This window comes from Mesoplodon densirostris, chromosome 1, assembly GCF_025265405.1.
Source record: "Mesoplodon densirostris isolate mMesDen1 chromosome 1, mMesDen1 primary haplotype, whole genome shotgun sequence".
Lineage (NCBI taxonomy): Eukaryota > Metazoa > Chordata > Mammalia > Artiodactyla > Ziphiidae > Mesoplodon > Mesoplodon densirostris.
Window position 1 is genome coordinate 198,973,856 of NC_082661.1, and position 17,875 is coordinate 198,991,730.

Sequence of the window (17,875 nt, forward strand, 5' to 3'; positions counted from 1 at the left end):
ATGAGGAAACAGGCTTATGGAGATTAAATAGCTTGCCTAAAGCTATTCACATGTCAGGAAGTAAAAGAGCCAGAATGACGAATTAGGGCAGACTGCCTGGGAAGCCCAGGCTCTTACCCAACGGGTGACATGGCCTTGCTACAGCCAACCACCCAAAACTGCTTAAAGTGTCAGGTCACCTCTCCTTCCCATCTCTCAGCCTCCCAATCCCCTCCCACCACTGTCTCCACTACTGCCTACTACACACTGACACTGATTTGCCAGGGCAAATCTAGAACTATTGAAAAGTTTGACTCTTCTGAGGTCAGAAGGACTGAGGTCAGAAAGAATGTGTATTTTAGAACAAGATTTTAAACAAGCCAGGAAGAACTTGCTCTTTAAAGTAATACCATAAATAAATCATTTCCAAGGCAATAGTTGTGTTTGTGTGTGTGTGTGTGTGTGTGTACGCATGCATATGCATGTTTATTTGGACAAATTTGGATTTCTTTTTTTATTAATTAATTTATTTATTTATTTTTCTCTGCGTTAGGTCTTCTTTGCTGCCCGTGGGCTTTGTCTAGTTGCAGTGAGTGGGGGCTACTCTTCGTTGGGGTGCGCAGGCTCTAGAGCATAGGCTCAGTAGTTGTGGCACACGGACTTGACTGCTCTGTGGTATAGGGGATCTTCGTGGACCAGGGATCGAACCCACGTCCCCTGCATTGGCAGGTGGATTCTTAACCACTGCGCCACCAGGGAAGCCCCACATTTGGATTTCTTGATATTCAGTTCAGGTGGGTAGGTAGAACACACTCATACAAAATACATTCCAGAATTGAGCAGTCAGGAACTATAGAATGAAAACAAGATTAAAGAACCATATTGGATTTATTATGAAATAGAGGTCATTTTATTTAAAAAGAGTAAATAGATACTGAGGAACCCAACTGTGTATATGGAGGGCCATATGCTTGGATTTTGACTCTGTGGAGGGTGGGTGTCCCTAACCCCTGTGTTGTTCAAGGAGCAACTACATTTGCCCTTTTTTTTTTTTTTTTTGCGGTACGCAGGCCTCTCACTGTTGTGGCCTCTCCCGTTGCGGAGCACAGGCTCCAGACGCGCAGGCTCAGCGGCCATGGCTCACGGGCCCAGCCACTCCGTGGCATGTGGGATCTTCCCAGACGGGGGCACGAACCCGTGTCCCCTGCATCGGCAGGCAGACTCTCAACCCCTGCACCACCAGGGAAGCCCCTACACTTGCTTTTTTAATCAATGCTGGGGTTTGCACATACTTTATATATTAAAGGAAATAGCATCTGAGAGTATTATGAGCTCCATCAGGGCAGAGACCAATGCAGGTCTGTTTCACAGACAAAACTATAATTCAAAACATTCATTCACCTCTGTGATGATGAGCATCTTTTCATGTGCCTATTGGCCATCTGTATGTCTTCTTTGGAGAAATGTCTATTTAGGTCATCTGCCCATTTTTTGATTGGGTTGTTTGTTTTTTTACTATTGAGTTGAATGAGCTGTTTGTGTATTTTGGAAATGAAGCCCTTGTCGGTCGCATCATTTGCAAATATTTTCTCCCAGTCTGTAGGTTGTCTTTTCATTTTGTTTATGGTTTCCTTTGCCATACAGAAGCTTGCAAGTGTGATTAGGTCCCGTTTGTTTATTTTTGCTTTTATTTGTATTTCCTTGGGAGACTGACCTAATAAAACATTGGTTCAATTTATGTCAGAGAATGTTTTGCCTATGTTCTCTTCTAGGAGCTTTATGGTGTTATGTCTTATATTTAAGTCTTTAAGCCATTTTGAGTTTATTTTTGTGTATGATGTGAGGGTGTGTTCTAACTTCATTGGTTTACATGTGGCTGTTCAACTTTTCCAACACCACTTGTTGAAGAGACTGTCTTTTCCCGTTTGTATATTCTTGCCTCCTTTGTTGAAGATTAATTGTCCATAGGTGTGTGGGTTTATTTCTGGGCTCTCTATTCTGTTCCATTGATCCATATGTCTGTTTTTGCACCGATATATGCTGTTTTGATTACTGTAGCTTTGTAGTATTATCTGAAGTCTGGGAGGGTTATTCCTCCTGCTTTCTTCCTTCTTTTTCCTAAGGATTGTTTTGGGAGTTCTGAGTCTTTTATGGTTCCACATAAATTTTAGGATTATTTGTTCTAATTCTGTGAAAAATGCCATGGGTAATTTGATAGGGATCACATTAAATCTGTAGATTGCTTTGGGTAGTATGGCCATTCTAACAATATTAATTCTTCCAATCCAAGAGCATGGGAATATATCTTTTCACATTAATGTTTTTATTTTCTTCAGATATATACCCAGGACTGGAATTGCTGGATCTTATGGTAGTTCTATTTTTAGTTTTTTGAGGACACTCCATACTGTTCCACAGTGCCTACACCAATTTATATTCCTACCAGCAATTACAAGGGTTCCCTCTTCTCCACATCCTTGTCAACATTTGTTATTTGATGTCTTTTTGATGATAGCCATCTGACAGGTGTGAAGTGATATATCACTGTGGTTTTGATTTGCATTTCTGTGATAATTACTGATGTTGAGCACATTTTCATGTGTCTGCTGGCCATTTGTATGTCTTCTTTGGAAAAATGTCTACTCAGGTCTTCTGCCCATTTTTTAATCAGGTTTTTTTTTTAATATATATTGAGCTGTATGAACTGTTTATATATTTTGGATATGAATCCCTTATTAGTCATAACATTTGCAAATATTTTCTCCCATTCAGTAGGCTGTCTTTTCATTTTGTCAATGGTTTCCATTGCCGTGCAAAAGCTTTTCAGTTTAATTAGGACCCATTTGTTTATTTTTGCTTTTGTTCCTTTTGCCTTAGGAAACAGATAAAAAAACTATCGCTATGGTTTATGGCAAAGAGTGTTCTGCCAATGTTTTCTTCTAGGAGTTTTATGATTTCCAGTCTCACATTTAGATTTTTAATCCATCTTGAGTTTATTTTTGTGTATAGTGTGAGAAAATATTCTAACATCATTCTTTTACATGTAGCTGTCCAGTTTTCCCAGCACCACTTATTGAAGAGACTGTCTTTTCTCCATTGTATATTCTTGCCTGCTTTGTCATAGATTAATTGACCATGAGTGCATGGGTGTATTTCTGGGCTCTCTATTATGTTCCATTGATCTACGTGCCTGTTTCTGTGCTAGTACCATACCGTTTTGATGACTGTAGTGTTGTAGTATAGTCGGAAGTCTGGGAGCATTACACCTCCAGCTCTGTTCTTTTTCTCAAGGTTGTTTTGGCTATTTGGTTGTTGTTGGGGTTTTTTTTCAGTTTCCATAAAAAATTTTAAATTATTTGTTCTAGTTCTGTGAAAAATGCTATTGGTATTTTGATAGGGATTGCATTGACTGTAGATTACCTTGGATAGTATGGCCACTTTAACAATATTAATTCTTCCAATCAATGAACATGGTATATTTTTCCATTTGTTTATGTCATCTTCAATTTCTTTCATCAGTGCCTTATAGTTTCCCAAGTACAGGTCTTTTACCTCCTTAGGAAAGTTTATTCCTAGGTATTTTATTCTATTTGATGCAGTTGTAAATGGGATAATTTTCTTAATTTCTGTTTCTGGTAGTTCATTGCTAATGTGTAGACATGCAACGTATTCCTCTGTATTAATTTTGTATCCTGAAACTTTACCAAATTCATTGATAAGCTCAAGTAGGTTTTATTAGCATTTTCAGAATTGCCTATGTGAAATATCAGGTCATCTGCAAACAATGACAGCTTTACTTCTTCCTTTCCAATCTGGATTCCTTTTATTTATTTTTTTCTTTTCTGATTTCTATGGCTAGGACTTCCAGTACTGTGTTGAATAAAAGTGGCAAGAAAGGACATCTTTGTCTTATTCCTGATCTTAGATGAAATGCTTTCAGCTTTTCACTGTTGAATATGTTGTTAGCTGTGGCTTATCATATATGGCCTGTGTTGGGTTGAGACATATTCTCTCTATACTCACTTTGTGGAGAATTTTTGTCATAAATGGATGTTGAATGTTGTCAGAAGCTTTTTCTGCATCTATTGAGATGATCATATGATTGTTATTCTTTAATTTGTTAATGTGATGTATCACATTGACTGATTTGTGGATACTTAATCATCCTTGAATACCTGGGATAAATCCCACTTGATTATGGTGTATGATCCTTTTAATGTATGGTTGAATTCAGTTTGCTGATATTTTATTGAGGATTTTTGCATCTATGATCATCAGCGATATTGGCCTATGATTTTCTTTTTTGTGGATACCTTTGTCTGATTTTGGTATCCCAGTGATGCTGGCCTTGTGAAATGAGTTTGGAGGTGTTCCTTCCTCTGCAATTTTTGGGAATAGTTTGGGAAGGATAAGTGTTAATTCTTCTCCAATTGTTTGGTAGAAATCACCTGTGACACCATCTGGTCCTGGACTTTGGTTCATCAGGAGTTTTTTAAAACTACTGATTCAATTTCATTACTGCTAATTGGGCTGTTCATATTTTATATTTCTTCCTGGTTCAGTCTTGGGAGTTTGTACACTTTTAGGATTTGTCCATTTCTAAGTTGTCCACTTTATTGGCATAGAGTAGTTCATAGTAGTCTCTTATGATCCTTTGTATTTCTGTGGTATCGGTTGTAACTTCTTTTTCATGTCTGATTTTATTGACTTGGATCCTCTCTCTTTTTTTTCTTGATGAGTCTGGCTAAAGGTTTATCAATTTTGTTTATCTTTTCAAAGAACCAGCTCTTAGTTTCATTGATCTTTTCTGTTGATTTTTTAGTCTCTATTTCATTTGTTTCTGCTCTGACCTTTATGATTTCTTTCCTTCTACTAACTTTGGGCTTTGTTCTCCTTTTTCTAGTTCCGTTAGGTGTAAGGTTAGGTTGTTTATTTGAGATTTTTCTTGTTTCCTGAGGTCAGCTTGTACTGCTCTAAACTTCACTCTTAGAATTGCTTTTTCTGTGTCACATAGCTTTTGCATCATTGTGTTTTCATTTTCATTTGTCTCCAGGTATTTATTTACTTCCTCTTTGATTTTTTCAGTGATCCATTGGTTGTTTAGTGTCATATTGTTTAGCTTTCACGTGTTTGTATTTTCTGAATTTTTTCTTCTGATTGATTTCTGGTCTCATAGTGTTGTGGTTGGAAAAACTGCTTGATATGATTTCAAGTTTCTTAAATTTACTGAGGCTTGTTTTGTGGCCTAGCATGTATAGCATGTGATCTATCCTGGTGAATGATCCATGTGCACTTGAAAAGAATGTATATTCTGCTGCTTTTGGATGGAATGTTCTATATATATATATCTATTAATCCATTTGGCCTAATGTGTCATTTAAGACCAGTGTATTCTTATTCTTATTGACTTTCTGTCTGGGTGATCTGTCCATTGATGTAAGTTGGGTTATTATTATTAACACACTACTATTATTGTGTTACTGTCAGTTTCTCCCTTTATGTCTGTTAATATTTGCTTTGTGTATTTAGGTGTTTCTATGTTGGGTGCATATGTATTTACAATTGTTATATCTTCTTCTTGGATTGATCCCTTGATTATATCATTTGTAATGTCATTCTTTTTCTCTTGTAATGGTCTTAAAGTCTATTTTGTCTGATTCAAGTATTGCTACCCTGGCTTTCTTTTGATTTCCATTTGCATTGAATACCTTTTTCCATCCCTTCACTTTCAGTCTGTGTGTGTCTTTAGATTTAAAGTGAGTCTCTTATAGGCAGCATATATACAGGTCTTGTTTTGGTATCCATTCAGTCACTCCATGTCTTTTGATTGGAGCATTTAGTCTATTTACACTGAAAGTTCCTATTGATACATATGTTCTTATTGCTATTTTGTTAATTGTTTGGGGGTTGTTTTTGTAGTTCATTTTTGTTTCCTTCTTCTGTTCTTGTATGATTTGATGACTATCTTTAGTGTTATGTCTGGATTCTTTTCTCGTTTTCGTGTGTGTATCTATTATTGATTTTTGGCTTGTGTTTACCATGAGATTTATACATAGATATAAAAAATAGATATTTATATCTATCTATCCATCTAGCTATCTATCTACATGTGTATGATTGTTATAACAATCATATCTATATATAGCTCTGTGATTTTTTTAAGTTGATAAATTTTTAATTTCAAACGCATTTTATGAAAATTGTGTTTGTACTCTCCTCTCCTCACAATTACTGTTTTTGACAATATATTTTACATCTAATTGCTTTGTGTATCTCTTATCTGCTTATCCTGGATATAGATGATTTTACTACTTTTGTCTGCTAACCTTCCTACTACCTTTGTATGTGGTTGATTTTCTAACTTTACTGTATATTTGCCTTTACTGATGAGCCTTTTCATTTGTAATTTTCATGTTTCTCATGGCCTTTACTTTTTGCTTAGAGAAATCCCTTTAACATTGCTTATAAACTCATTTGGTGGTGCCAAACTCTTTTAGATTTTGTTTGTTTGTTGATCTCTCCATGAAATCTGAACAAGAGACTTGCTGTGTAGAATATTCTTGGTTGTAGGTTTTTCTCTTCCATCACTTTATGTATATTGTGACACTCCCTTCTGGACTTCAGAGTTTCTGCTGAAAAGTCAGCTAATAGCCTTGTGGGAATTCCTTTTTATATAACTTACTGTTTTTCCTTGTTGCTTTTAATAGTCTCTCTTTATCTTTAATTTTTGCCATTTTAGTTACAATGTGTCTTGGCATGTTCCTCTTTGGGTTGATCCTGTATGGGACTCTGTACTTTCTGAACTTGGAAATCTGTTTCCTTTCCCAGGTTTGGGAAGTTTTCAGGCCTTATGTCTAATATGTTCTCTGCCCCTTTCTCTCTTTCTTCTGGGACTCTTATAATGTGAATGTTAGTACACTTGACGTTGTCACAGAGGTCTCTTAAACTGTCCTCATTTGTTTTTATTCTTTTTTCGTTTTTCTGTTCACCTTCAGTGATTTCCACTATTGTCTTCCAGCTTGCAGATCCATTCCTCTGTATCATTTAATCTATTGTTGATTGCTTCTAGTGTATTTTTCATTTCAATTACTGTATTCTTCATCTCTGTTTGGTTCTTCTTTATATTTTCCAATATTTGTTTAAAACTTCTAACTTCTTGCTCTGTGTATCTTCTGGAGTTCTTTGATCATCTTTTTGATCATTACCCTGAACTCTTTCTTGGGTAGATTGCCTATCTCCACTTCACTTAATTCCCTTCATTTGGAATATTCCTTTGTTGACTCATTTTGTCTAACTTACTGGTTTTTATATATATATATATATATGTGGTAGGTTGGTTACATTGTCCTGCCTTGGAGAAGTGGCCTTTTGTAGGAGATGTCCTGTGCATCCCAGCAGTGCACTCCCCTCTGGTCATCAGAGTTATATGCTATAGGTGCCCCCTCTTTGGGCTGTGTGGATCCTTCTGTTGTGGTGGACTGAAAATTGTGTTTGGTTTGGTAGGCTTGGTTGGCCCATGGTCTGGTTGGTTGCCAGGGCATGCCTCATGTGGAGCCTGCCAGCTGCTGGCTGATGTGCCAATTCGGGGTCCAGGAGATCCCAGGGCTGGTGTCTGCCCACCAGAGTGTAAAACCAGACCTGGGTCTAGTGCCAGCCCACTGGCAGAGCCAGGTCCTGTGGTCTGGCTGCAGGGCCCAGGGGTCCCAGAGCTGGTGTTGGAACACTGATGGGGGGTGCCAGTTCCTGACGCAGCTGGCTGTAGGGTCCAGGGTGTCCTGAAGCTTATTTTGGCCTTCTTGTAGGTGGGTTCAGGGCCCAGCCAGTCCTGGGGTAGATGTTGGCCTGCTGATTGGTGGGCTGGGTCTGTGGGCTGTGGGGCTATTGTTGTCCTGGAGCTGGTGTCTGCCTGCTGGTGGGTTAGGCTGGTCCCAAGGCTAGGCAGGCTTCATGGTGGTTGGGGCTTGGTATTTGGGGGTTGATACCTGCCCACTGGTGGATGGAGCTTGGTCATAGGGTCTCTGGCTGCAGGGTCCTAGGGGTCCAGAGTCTAGTGCCTGCATACTAGTGTGTGGGACCAGGTCCTGGATCTCTGGTGGGCAGGGCTGTGCCCAGGGGAAGCTGTGGGCTCAGGGAGTTTTAAGGCAGACTCTCTTCTGGTGGGTGGGGCTGTGTGCCTGACCAGTTAGTTGCTTGGCGTGAGGTGCCCCAGTACTGGTGCCTACAGGTGGTAGGCAGGGAGTGGGGCTGGGTCCCAAGGTCAGTATGCTAAAGGGAGGATTCCAGAATGGTGCTTGCCAGCCCCAGTGTCCATGTGGTAGAAAAAACTTCCAATAATGGCTTCTGCCAGTGTCTGTGTCCCCAGGTTAATCTCCAGTTGCCTCCTGCTTTTCTTAGAGACTCACCAAGATTAGCAGGTAGGTCTGACCCAGGCTGTTTTCAAATTACTGCTTCTGCCCTGGGTCCCAGAGCATATGAGATTTTGTGTGTACCCTTAAGAGTGGAGTTTCTATGTCCCACAGCCCTGTGGGTCTTTCAAAAGTAAGCCTCACTGGCCTTCAAAGCCAAGCGTTCTGAGGTTCATCTTCTTGGTGCAGGACCGTTGGGCTCGGTAACCTGATGTGGAGTTAGACCCATCACTCCTGAGAGAGAACCTCTGCAGTTGTGGTTATTCTCCTGTTTGTGGGTCACCCACCTGGCAGTATGGGACTTGACTATACCTCAACTCCACCCATCCCTCCTGTCTTGGGGTTCCTTCTTTATATCTTTAGTTGTAGATAGTCTTTTCTGGCAGGTTCCAATCTTTTTCATTGATGATTGTTCTGTGAATAGTTGTAATTTTGCTGTGCCCATGAGAAGAGGTGCACTTAGGGTCTTTCTATGCTGCCATCTTGGCTGATCCTCTGCAATCATATTTCTTTCTGATTAGATTTTTTTTTTTTTTTTTTTTTTTTTTTTTTTTTTTTTTTTGCGGTATGCGGGCCTCTCACTGTTGTGGCCTCCCCCGTTGCGGAGCACAGGCTCTGGATGTGCTGGCTCCGGACGCGCAGGCTCAGCGGCCATGGCTCACGGGCCCAGCCGCTCCGCGGCATATGGGATCCTCCCAGACCGGGGCACGAACCCGTATCCCCTGCATCGGCAGGCGGACTCTCAACCACTTGCGCCACCAGGGAGGCCCCTGATTAGATTTTTAAAATAGTTTTATAGATAAGAAAAAGGGTCTGAAACTAGTATAGTATATAGAAAGTGAGAAAGTGGATAACCCAGTAGACAATTAAGTTACCTCAAGACTTAAAGCAGATGCTTAAAACTAAAAAGGAAAGGCTCTGGAGGGACTTCAAATAGTTATTTACTTGATTTAAATAAATTTGAAAATTTCAGAAATGACCCTAATTTTCAATTAGATAGATTTAGCCAGTGAATACTCAAATTCACTATGAAACAAGACAGCTGCAAGTCACCCAGATTCAAATTACAGCACAAATAAAATTTCATTCTATGTTAGCTGCATCTCCATGCTCCTTTGCCTGGGGAATGTGGGCATCCTTGTACATAGCATCAGAGTACTCAGGAAATGTGGTTTATAAATATCTCCAGGTGAGTTCAAATGGAACAGCTTCTCAGATGCAACATTTTGCACCATTTCTCATTTTGTACCACAATTTACTGGGCTGTGTTAATTTGAATTGCCAAGTCCAAAAAAAATGATCTGAATTCATAGTCTGGTATAGTTGCCAGATAAAATACAGGATGCCTAGTTAAATTTCAATTTCAGATAAACAGTGAATATTTATTTTTAGTATAAATATGTTCCAAATACTGCATGGGACACACTTATACTAAAAAAAATTATTTTTTAACTGAAATTCAAATGGGCATCCTTTATTTTTATTTGCTAAATCTGGCCACCCTACCTTCTGCTCATAATAAAAACATAAAATTTCCCTTTAACCACTGCTCCCCTATCCATTCATGGGTGAGGGGAGGAGAGAATACTAGTTTAAGAGGTGATGGAAAATATTTACTATTTGTCCTGGCTTTGAGCAGAGAGAAAAGAAATAGAGAAGGAAAAAAGTAAAGAATAACTACATGACTAACAGTTTTGCCACATTAGGACAGTCAGCTGTTTTCTAATATTAACTAAAATCTGCTCAACGAAGACTATTGGGCCCTTCAGAAACTTCAAGTTCCCTGCAATGTTTGAGAAGAACAAAAACGAGAAAAGGCAGCAGGAGACCATGGAATGGATAAGATGTTAGGATTTTCTGAGAGGCTGAGCCTGCAAGGTGGACACAGTGTAAGGAGACAGCTGACACAAGTTAAGACATTGGCTTTCAAAGTTTCATCCTGTGGAATATATTGCAGAGTGAGAAAGGGCTTGATGTTTCTTAACTGCTGAAATGGAATAATGACTTTCCCCCACCCCCTTAACCTTTTTTTGTATAAATTCTGGAACAGACTGACAGAGTTCAAATCTCAGCTCCATTACTTAACCATGTAGTTTTGGGTGAGTTACATAACACTCTTCTATATTTTATTTGGGGATAGTAGATCTGCAGAGTGTGGAAAATTCAGTAAGTATATAAAAGACACATAACAGAGCCTGGTATGCAATGAGGATTAAATAGTTGCACAGAAACTCTGGATTCTCAAATGCATCCTATAGAGTAGTGTGTAGGAACTTGGATTTTTAGGGTCCTAGTAGTCTTGATTTGACTACCAGCTCTATGACTTCAGACAAATCATGTAAGCTTCCTAAGTCAGTTTCCTTATTAGTGAGAAGAGGTATAATAACAGTACTTCAATCATATAGTTATTGAGAATTTCAACTGAAATAATGCATGCTATTATTAAAAGCTCATAAATGTTAGCTACTGTTTTTGTTGAATGTTTTTCTTGTTTGGCTTCCATATTGCTGTAACATTCTGATTCTCTTCTTACCTCTCCGTCCTTTCTTTGCTTGTTGTTGTCTTGGATTCTTTCCCTTTGCCCTGCCTCACTCAATCAACATTTTGCCCGTATTCTCTGAGGGAGTCTTTCCAGTCTCTCTGCTCCAGCCCCCACCTATATGCTGTCAATTCCTAAGTCTTTTATCTTCAATCTTTTTTCCTCCACTTATACCACACTCATGTACAATTTCTACTACCTTAATGTTTTACTTCAGAGTATTACTATCATCTCAAAATGTGCATGTCCAAAATAAAATTCTCAGTTCCCACCCACCACTAATTTCCACTGGGGTTAGGGAGGAAGTAGCAGCTTTTTCCAATTTCCCTCTTTTGGGCGAACACGACCATTCTCTTGTCGTCCCCAATGTCAAGACCTTGTAGTCATCCTTGACACACCCATTCCTATCATCCTTCATATCCAGTCAATCACCAAAGCACTAAGCCACCTACCAAATACCAGGAAAAGAGAAGTAAAAATCCTTGAAAAACAAAAACAAAACTAGCTTACAAAGATGCATCTGATAGGAAAACAAAATTAGTTATTATTTAAAATTACCCTCCTGCTCCATACACACACTTCCAACCACCCTTCCCAGGAGGATGAATATTGGTTGGTAATTGGAGTATCTTTTGCTTGTCATCTTCAGGATAAAGGCTTTTGCATATTTGAAATAGTAGGAGTAGGAAGGACAACTGAGACAGCTGGGACAGAGCTAAATTGTACTGTATGAAAAGGAGGAGAGATGAGGGGGTCAAGAAGGTGATGATGGGGAGGTAGAGATGCTGCAAGGGAAGGCTAAGGAGACCACTTCAGCAGCATATAGCTGAAGATGAACCGCAGGAGAAAACAGAAGTAGTGCTGACAAACTCTTCCATTAAGAGTGGGACCTGGCTTGGGTCCCGGCTGTACCACTGTGATGGTTAATTTTATGTGTCAGCTTGACTGGGATAAGGAATGCCCACAGAGCTGGGTAAAACATTATTTCTTGGTGTGTCTGTGAGGGTGTTTCCAGAAGAGATTAGCATTTGAATCTGTAGACCGAGTAAAGATTGCCCTCACCAATGTGGGTAGCATCTTTCAATCTTTTGAAGGCCTAATAGAAAAAAATAGTGGAGGACGAGTGAATTTGTTCTCTTGCTTGAGCTAGGGCATCCATCTTCTCCTACCCTTGGACATCCACACTCCTGGTACTTGGGCCTTCAGACCCAGATGGGGATTTACACCATTGGCTTCCCTGGTTCTCACGCCTTTGGGTTTGTACTGGAACTACATCACCTAGCTTCCCTAAGCTTCCAGCTTGCAGACAGCAAACAGACAGTAGGACTTCTCTATCAGACAAAATTCACTTACATTGCCATGAACAAGAACCATATGCATGGTTATCAGTTTTCCACAGATTAACTTTCATCCCTACAGAGTTGTAAAATAACCTAATTGGATCAAAGGCAATTGCTATAGACTGAATGTTTGTGTCCCCCACCCCAACCCCACCCAAAAAATTCAAATACTGAACCCCTACCTCCAATGTGATGGTATTAGGAGGTGGGGCCTTTGGGAGGTAATTAGGATGAGATGAGGTCACGAGGGTGGAGTCTTTATGAATTGGATTAGTGACATTACAAGAGTCATGTGAGAGCTGGTTTTCTCTCTCTGCTCTTTATTATGTGCGAATACAAGGAGAAGTCAGCAGTCTACAACATGAAAGAGGGCCCTCACAAGAACTCAACCATGCTGGCACCCTGATCTTGGACGTCCAGCCTCCAAAACTGCAAGAAGTAAACTTCTGTTGTTTATAAGTCACCTGGTCTATGGTATTTTTGTCATGGTGGCCTGATCTAAGACAACAAAGGTGCATCCCTCTTTAGTATCAGATAATCCTCAGCAGGACTGCTAGGTAATGCCTAACACCTACTGCAAGGACAGCCAGGGACCCTTTTGCTCATTTCTGAAGCTTTGTCAATTTTTCCTGACATTGCTATATTAACAATTTTCTTGGTGTTTTGAAACACTTATAAACCTCTTTTCTAGTATATGTCAATGATTGCATAGTTTTGAGTAATTTCTTTAATCTATATTTATGCAGAGTGATACTGTTCATGCATTCTCTTGACTGGATTGCCAAATGACAAGGTTGTCTAAATTTGCTCTGCAAGTAAGCTAATTGAAAATTTTGCCTTATAAAAATCTCAGTGTCCTTGGACTGGAGTTTTAAATCAATAAAATGTTTTCATTGCACCACTAATTCCTCCTCAAACATACTGGAAATAACTTGGCAGAACCAGTTAGTAAGTCATTTTGGCATTTGTTCCCTGAACACAGCAGTACAGTATTTACCGTCTGAGTGGTATGTTGCTGAAGCCAGGTTTGTTGAGAAAAAAACACACACTGCAGTATTAGGTCCTTCTTAAGCATATTAGGTTAACAACCTCTTCTGATCCACCCAAAGATACTCTAATCGATTTCCTACTTTAGGCTCTTCCCAACTGCCTGGGGGGCACAGTGAAGGCCACAGCCCCTTCCCACTCCCATACATCAACCCATACCAGTTAAATGCAGAAAATGCATCAGATACTAAATGATCAAGGCACAAATTATTGCTGTTAAGAGGATGGATGAGATTGATTTAATGTCCATAATAATTTAGGATATTAATATTAATTCAGGGAGCAAATCAATTAAATCTCTTAATATATGATAAATATATTTTTTCTAAATCAAACTGTGAGAAAAGAGGGGCAACAGACAATAAAATTGTCAAATAAAACATAAGTGGGAAAGGTGAGCTATGGCAACGGTGGAACCCAGTGGCTGGCGCACTCACAGTGACAGCACAAGCTGTGGTGGTCTGTGCCAGTGGGTCTAGCAATGTGGGCCCTAGTTGGCTGGTATGGGTATGGCTTTGACTATGGTCCTTGCTGCTGCTGGGCATCCTTTGTTTCTACCAGTTTTCTATGCTGGGTCCTCCAGCTTTCCAAAGATTTCGGTGAGCTTCTTATTAACCTTTCAATAAATTCTTTGCCTAAGCCAGCCAGACTTGCATCTAAGAACCTTGACGAATACTTCTGGATTTCAGCTGTTTGTTGAACAGAGATAATTGATATAATTTGAAGCAAGTCAGTGATTTAGCTCTTCTAAGGACCGTTACCAATCTCTTCCACTTCTCTAAATGACCATCTCCAAAAAAGATATAAATCCAGCCATATTCAACATTTAAAAAATAGTTAAATCATGCAGTATCAAAAGCACACATACACCCATTCTTTTAGAATATAACTTACAAAGTCCTAGAAGGAATAGGGACTTCCCTGGTGGCGCAGTGGTTAAGAATCCACCTGCCAATGCAGGGGACATGGGTTCAAGCCCTGGTCCGGGAAGATCCCACATGCCACAGAATAGCTAAGCCCAACTAAGCCCACAACTACTGAGCCTGTGCTCTAGAGCCCACAAGCCACAACTACTGAGCCTGCATGCCTAGAGACTGTGCTCTGCAACAAGAGAAGCCACCGCAATGAGAAGCCCACACACCGCAACAAAGAGTAGCCCCCGCTCACCACAACTAGAGAAAGCCCGTGCGCAGCAACAAAGTCCCAATGCAGCCAAAAATAAATAAATAAATAAATAAGGAATATACTACCTATTTTACAAAGGAATTAAGTCACCAAAATATAATTTGCTCAGATTTACTATGATTCAGTGGAGAAGCTAGAAATGGAAGGAATTCTGCAGTCATCATACATATATGCAAACTACATGGTAGTAAATTGATTCTAGCTCTTACTACTGCTGAAGGATAAAGCAAAAATTAATTTGATAGGTTGATGATTTCTTTGCAATTATTTGCAAAGTTTCCCTACCTCATTTCATAATTTCTATGCACCTTACCAAAGCAATGTCAGCATATCCCTTTTTCTTCAAAGTCTTCTGGGGTGTTGCAGCTTTAGTGAGTTTACAAGTTGAATATTGCTCTCCTTGAGACATGCAGCTTTTAATAATATATTGATAAACGGTAATAATAGCAACACCTGTACAGTGCTTCACTAGGACCAAGCATTGTTCTAAGTACTTTACGTATATTAACCAATTCAATCGTCATAAGAATTCTGGGAGGAAAATAGTATCACCCTTATCCTCATTTTATACATGAGGACACTGAGGCACAGAGGGGTTAAGTTACCTGACTGGTGACACAGGCCAGTAGGTGGCAGAGCTGGGACTTGAATTCAGGCAGGTTTGCTGATGAATTCCTGTGCTTAATTGTTATAACAAGTTGCCCTCTCTTAGAATTTACTTGTTTTTGCTACTACTTACTTGCAGTACGTAGTGAACCTGACAGAATTTAAAATACAAAAAAAACTAGGTTTCAATTCCAAATTTCCTTGGCAAACCTGGGTAGTTTACACGCTGAACCTCATATTTTTTTCCATGTAAAATAAGAATAATAATATTTGTCTTGCCTACTTCATAGGTTGTTGACTAGAATAAATAAAAGCATGTGAAAATGCTTTTTAAAGTGTTACATAAAGAGTTATTACTTAAACTTTGGGCACGTCAGTTAGGATGTACCTTCAGCTGTGTGTGATGAAATATTCCATAAAGTTAATTGGGTCACAGCTAGAAGATGGTGGAGCTATGACTTGAAACTAGGGTCGCCCGTATATAAAACAGTGCTTCTTACTATATCACTGTACTTGCTCCTCTGATAGATGTAATTGATGGTACACTGTTGTTTTCCTGTGCAGTTTCATTAAAAATAAGAAGGTAAACATAAATTGTCCTTCAATAATTTACCACAAAATGTTTCTCTGCTTGGCCTAAATCATAAATTTCTATCTCTGACTTACAGATGGAACTGATGGAGGGCAACAGAGGAAGATAGGTCAAGAGACAAAAACTATAATGCGGGTGTCTAAGCAACCAGAAACGCTTGGCTGAGGAAGATTTCTTCTTTCCCTGGCAGGCTGGGGACATTCCAGTTGAATGCCTTTGAGCCTCTGATGTGGAAAACAGCTCAAATCCCCATACAAGAGGGGAATGTTTATCACTCTGGGAACATTTTGAGGGTACTCAGGGAAGAGGGTGATAAGGGGTCTCTCCATCTCATAAGCTTACTACTTTGGGCAAGGTCCCTCCATCTTTGGGCAAAAGCGGAGGTAAAAAAAAAAAAATCTAATAAAAATCATATAAGTAGTTAGGACTCTCTTTCCTCTTTAGCAAATGCCTCACTAAGAGTTATAAATCATTTCAATATCACTAAAGTAGAAAATCTATAAATCAACCAAGAAATGTTGGCCGAGTGTCTCCTGTGATTAGCCTATGCATGTGCTTTGAGTTTACATGGTACCCTTTAGCAGATTAAATTCTTATAAACCTAACAGGTGAGGCCTTAGAAACCATTACGTGCCAGATTTTGTGTCATCGGACATAAATGTAATAAAATTAGAGAATGTAAGCTTTCTGAATGAGAAAAGTGAAAGATAAAAATGAAAAAGAAAAGAAGACGTTAAAAAAGTTTGAGACTATAGGGCTCAGTAAGGCCAGCTCTGGTTGACTATATCATAATATACCTTAAGTAAAATGCACCAGTCGTTACTATAACCCCATTTTAATACATCTTAAAATCAATCTTTCTCCTTTTCACATAAAGTGAAAAACAAAGACACGTGAGTACGTTTCTAAGACTAATATAGACCTTTTTAGTTAAAAAATACAAATACTATATATCTTTCCCTGGTTATGTTATACCCCTGCCATTCATTCATTTCTTCGTTCACTTCTTCAACAAAAGTGTTGACTGTATGAGAGTGGGGGCCAGCCCTGTGGCAAGGGATTGGGCTGTGAAGATGAATAAACAGTGGTTCCTTCTGTCTGGGTTCAGTGTAATCACTCAACGAGTGGCAATAACTGTAATGAAGGCAGAAAGAAATGACCATTTCTGCTGAAATACAGAGCTTAAAGAAGGGTGAGATAAAGTAGTAAACCACTCTAGTCTGGCAGTCTCTGCCCTGGTCCCACATTTCCTGGGTCAGGGAATACTATTTCTCCAGGCGTGCATTCCTGTCCTCTGTTGTTCCCTCCTGCCACTTTTCTCATTACCATTTTTTTCTCCTGCAGCAAAGGGAGGAGAAAGTCAAAGGAGCTATTGGGTTTACTAGGGGAAGGGGAAGGAGGAAACCATTCAGGTGCAATGTTAGGTCCCCTTTTCTTGAGGCATGGGAGAAAGGAAGGTCTGGGTTCTGATAAAGGGAGGCTTTAGTTGCAGAATCATATGTAAGCTGGAAGGGACCACAGAGGCCATCCTCCTTACTATCCACTTCATAGTTGGGGACATTGAGGCTTAATGACTTATCCAAGGCCACACCCGGTTAGCGGCATTGGTGGAACTAGGACTCAGGTGGGAAACTCCACCACTGCCTTCAGCAGTCTCTTCAACCTTATGTTCCTGACCATCAGGCAGCGTTTCATCTCTGGTCTTCCAAAGAAATGAAGAACAATTGATTAAACTAGTCACCCCATAGTCTTCTGTTCCTTAAGGAAAACCACACCATGACTGTAACTCAAAGGACTTATTTGCATATCTTTTGTCATTTTTGTTACTCTTCCCATAAGACTGACTGATTTTTCTCTCTATCCCTTTGATAATATGGTGACCTAATCTGAACTCAGAGCTTTTTTTTTTTTTTTTTTGTGGTATGCGGGCCTCTCACTGCTGTGGCCTCTCCCGTTGCGGAGTACAGGCTCCGGACGCGCAGGTTCAGTGGCCATGGCTCACGGGCCCAGCCGCTCTGCGGCATGTGGGATCTTCCCGGACCGGGGCACGAACCCGCGTCCCCTGCATCGGCAGGCGGACTCTCAACCACTGCGCCACCAGGGAAGCCCTGAACTCAGAGCTTTAAAGATTTGTTTGATGAAGTAAAATAATGTCTTTGTGCTCTGCCTTTCAATGCATCCT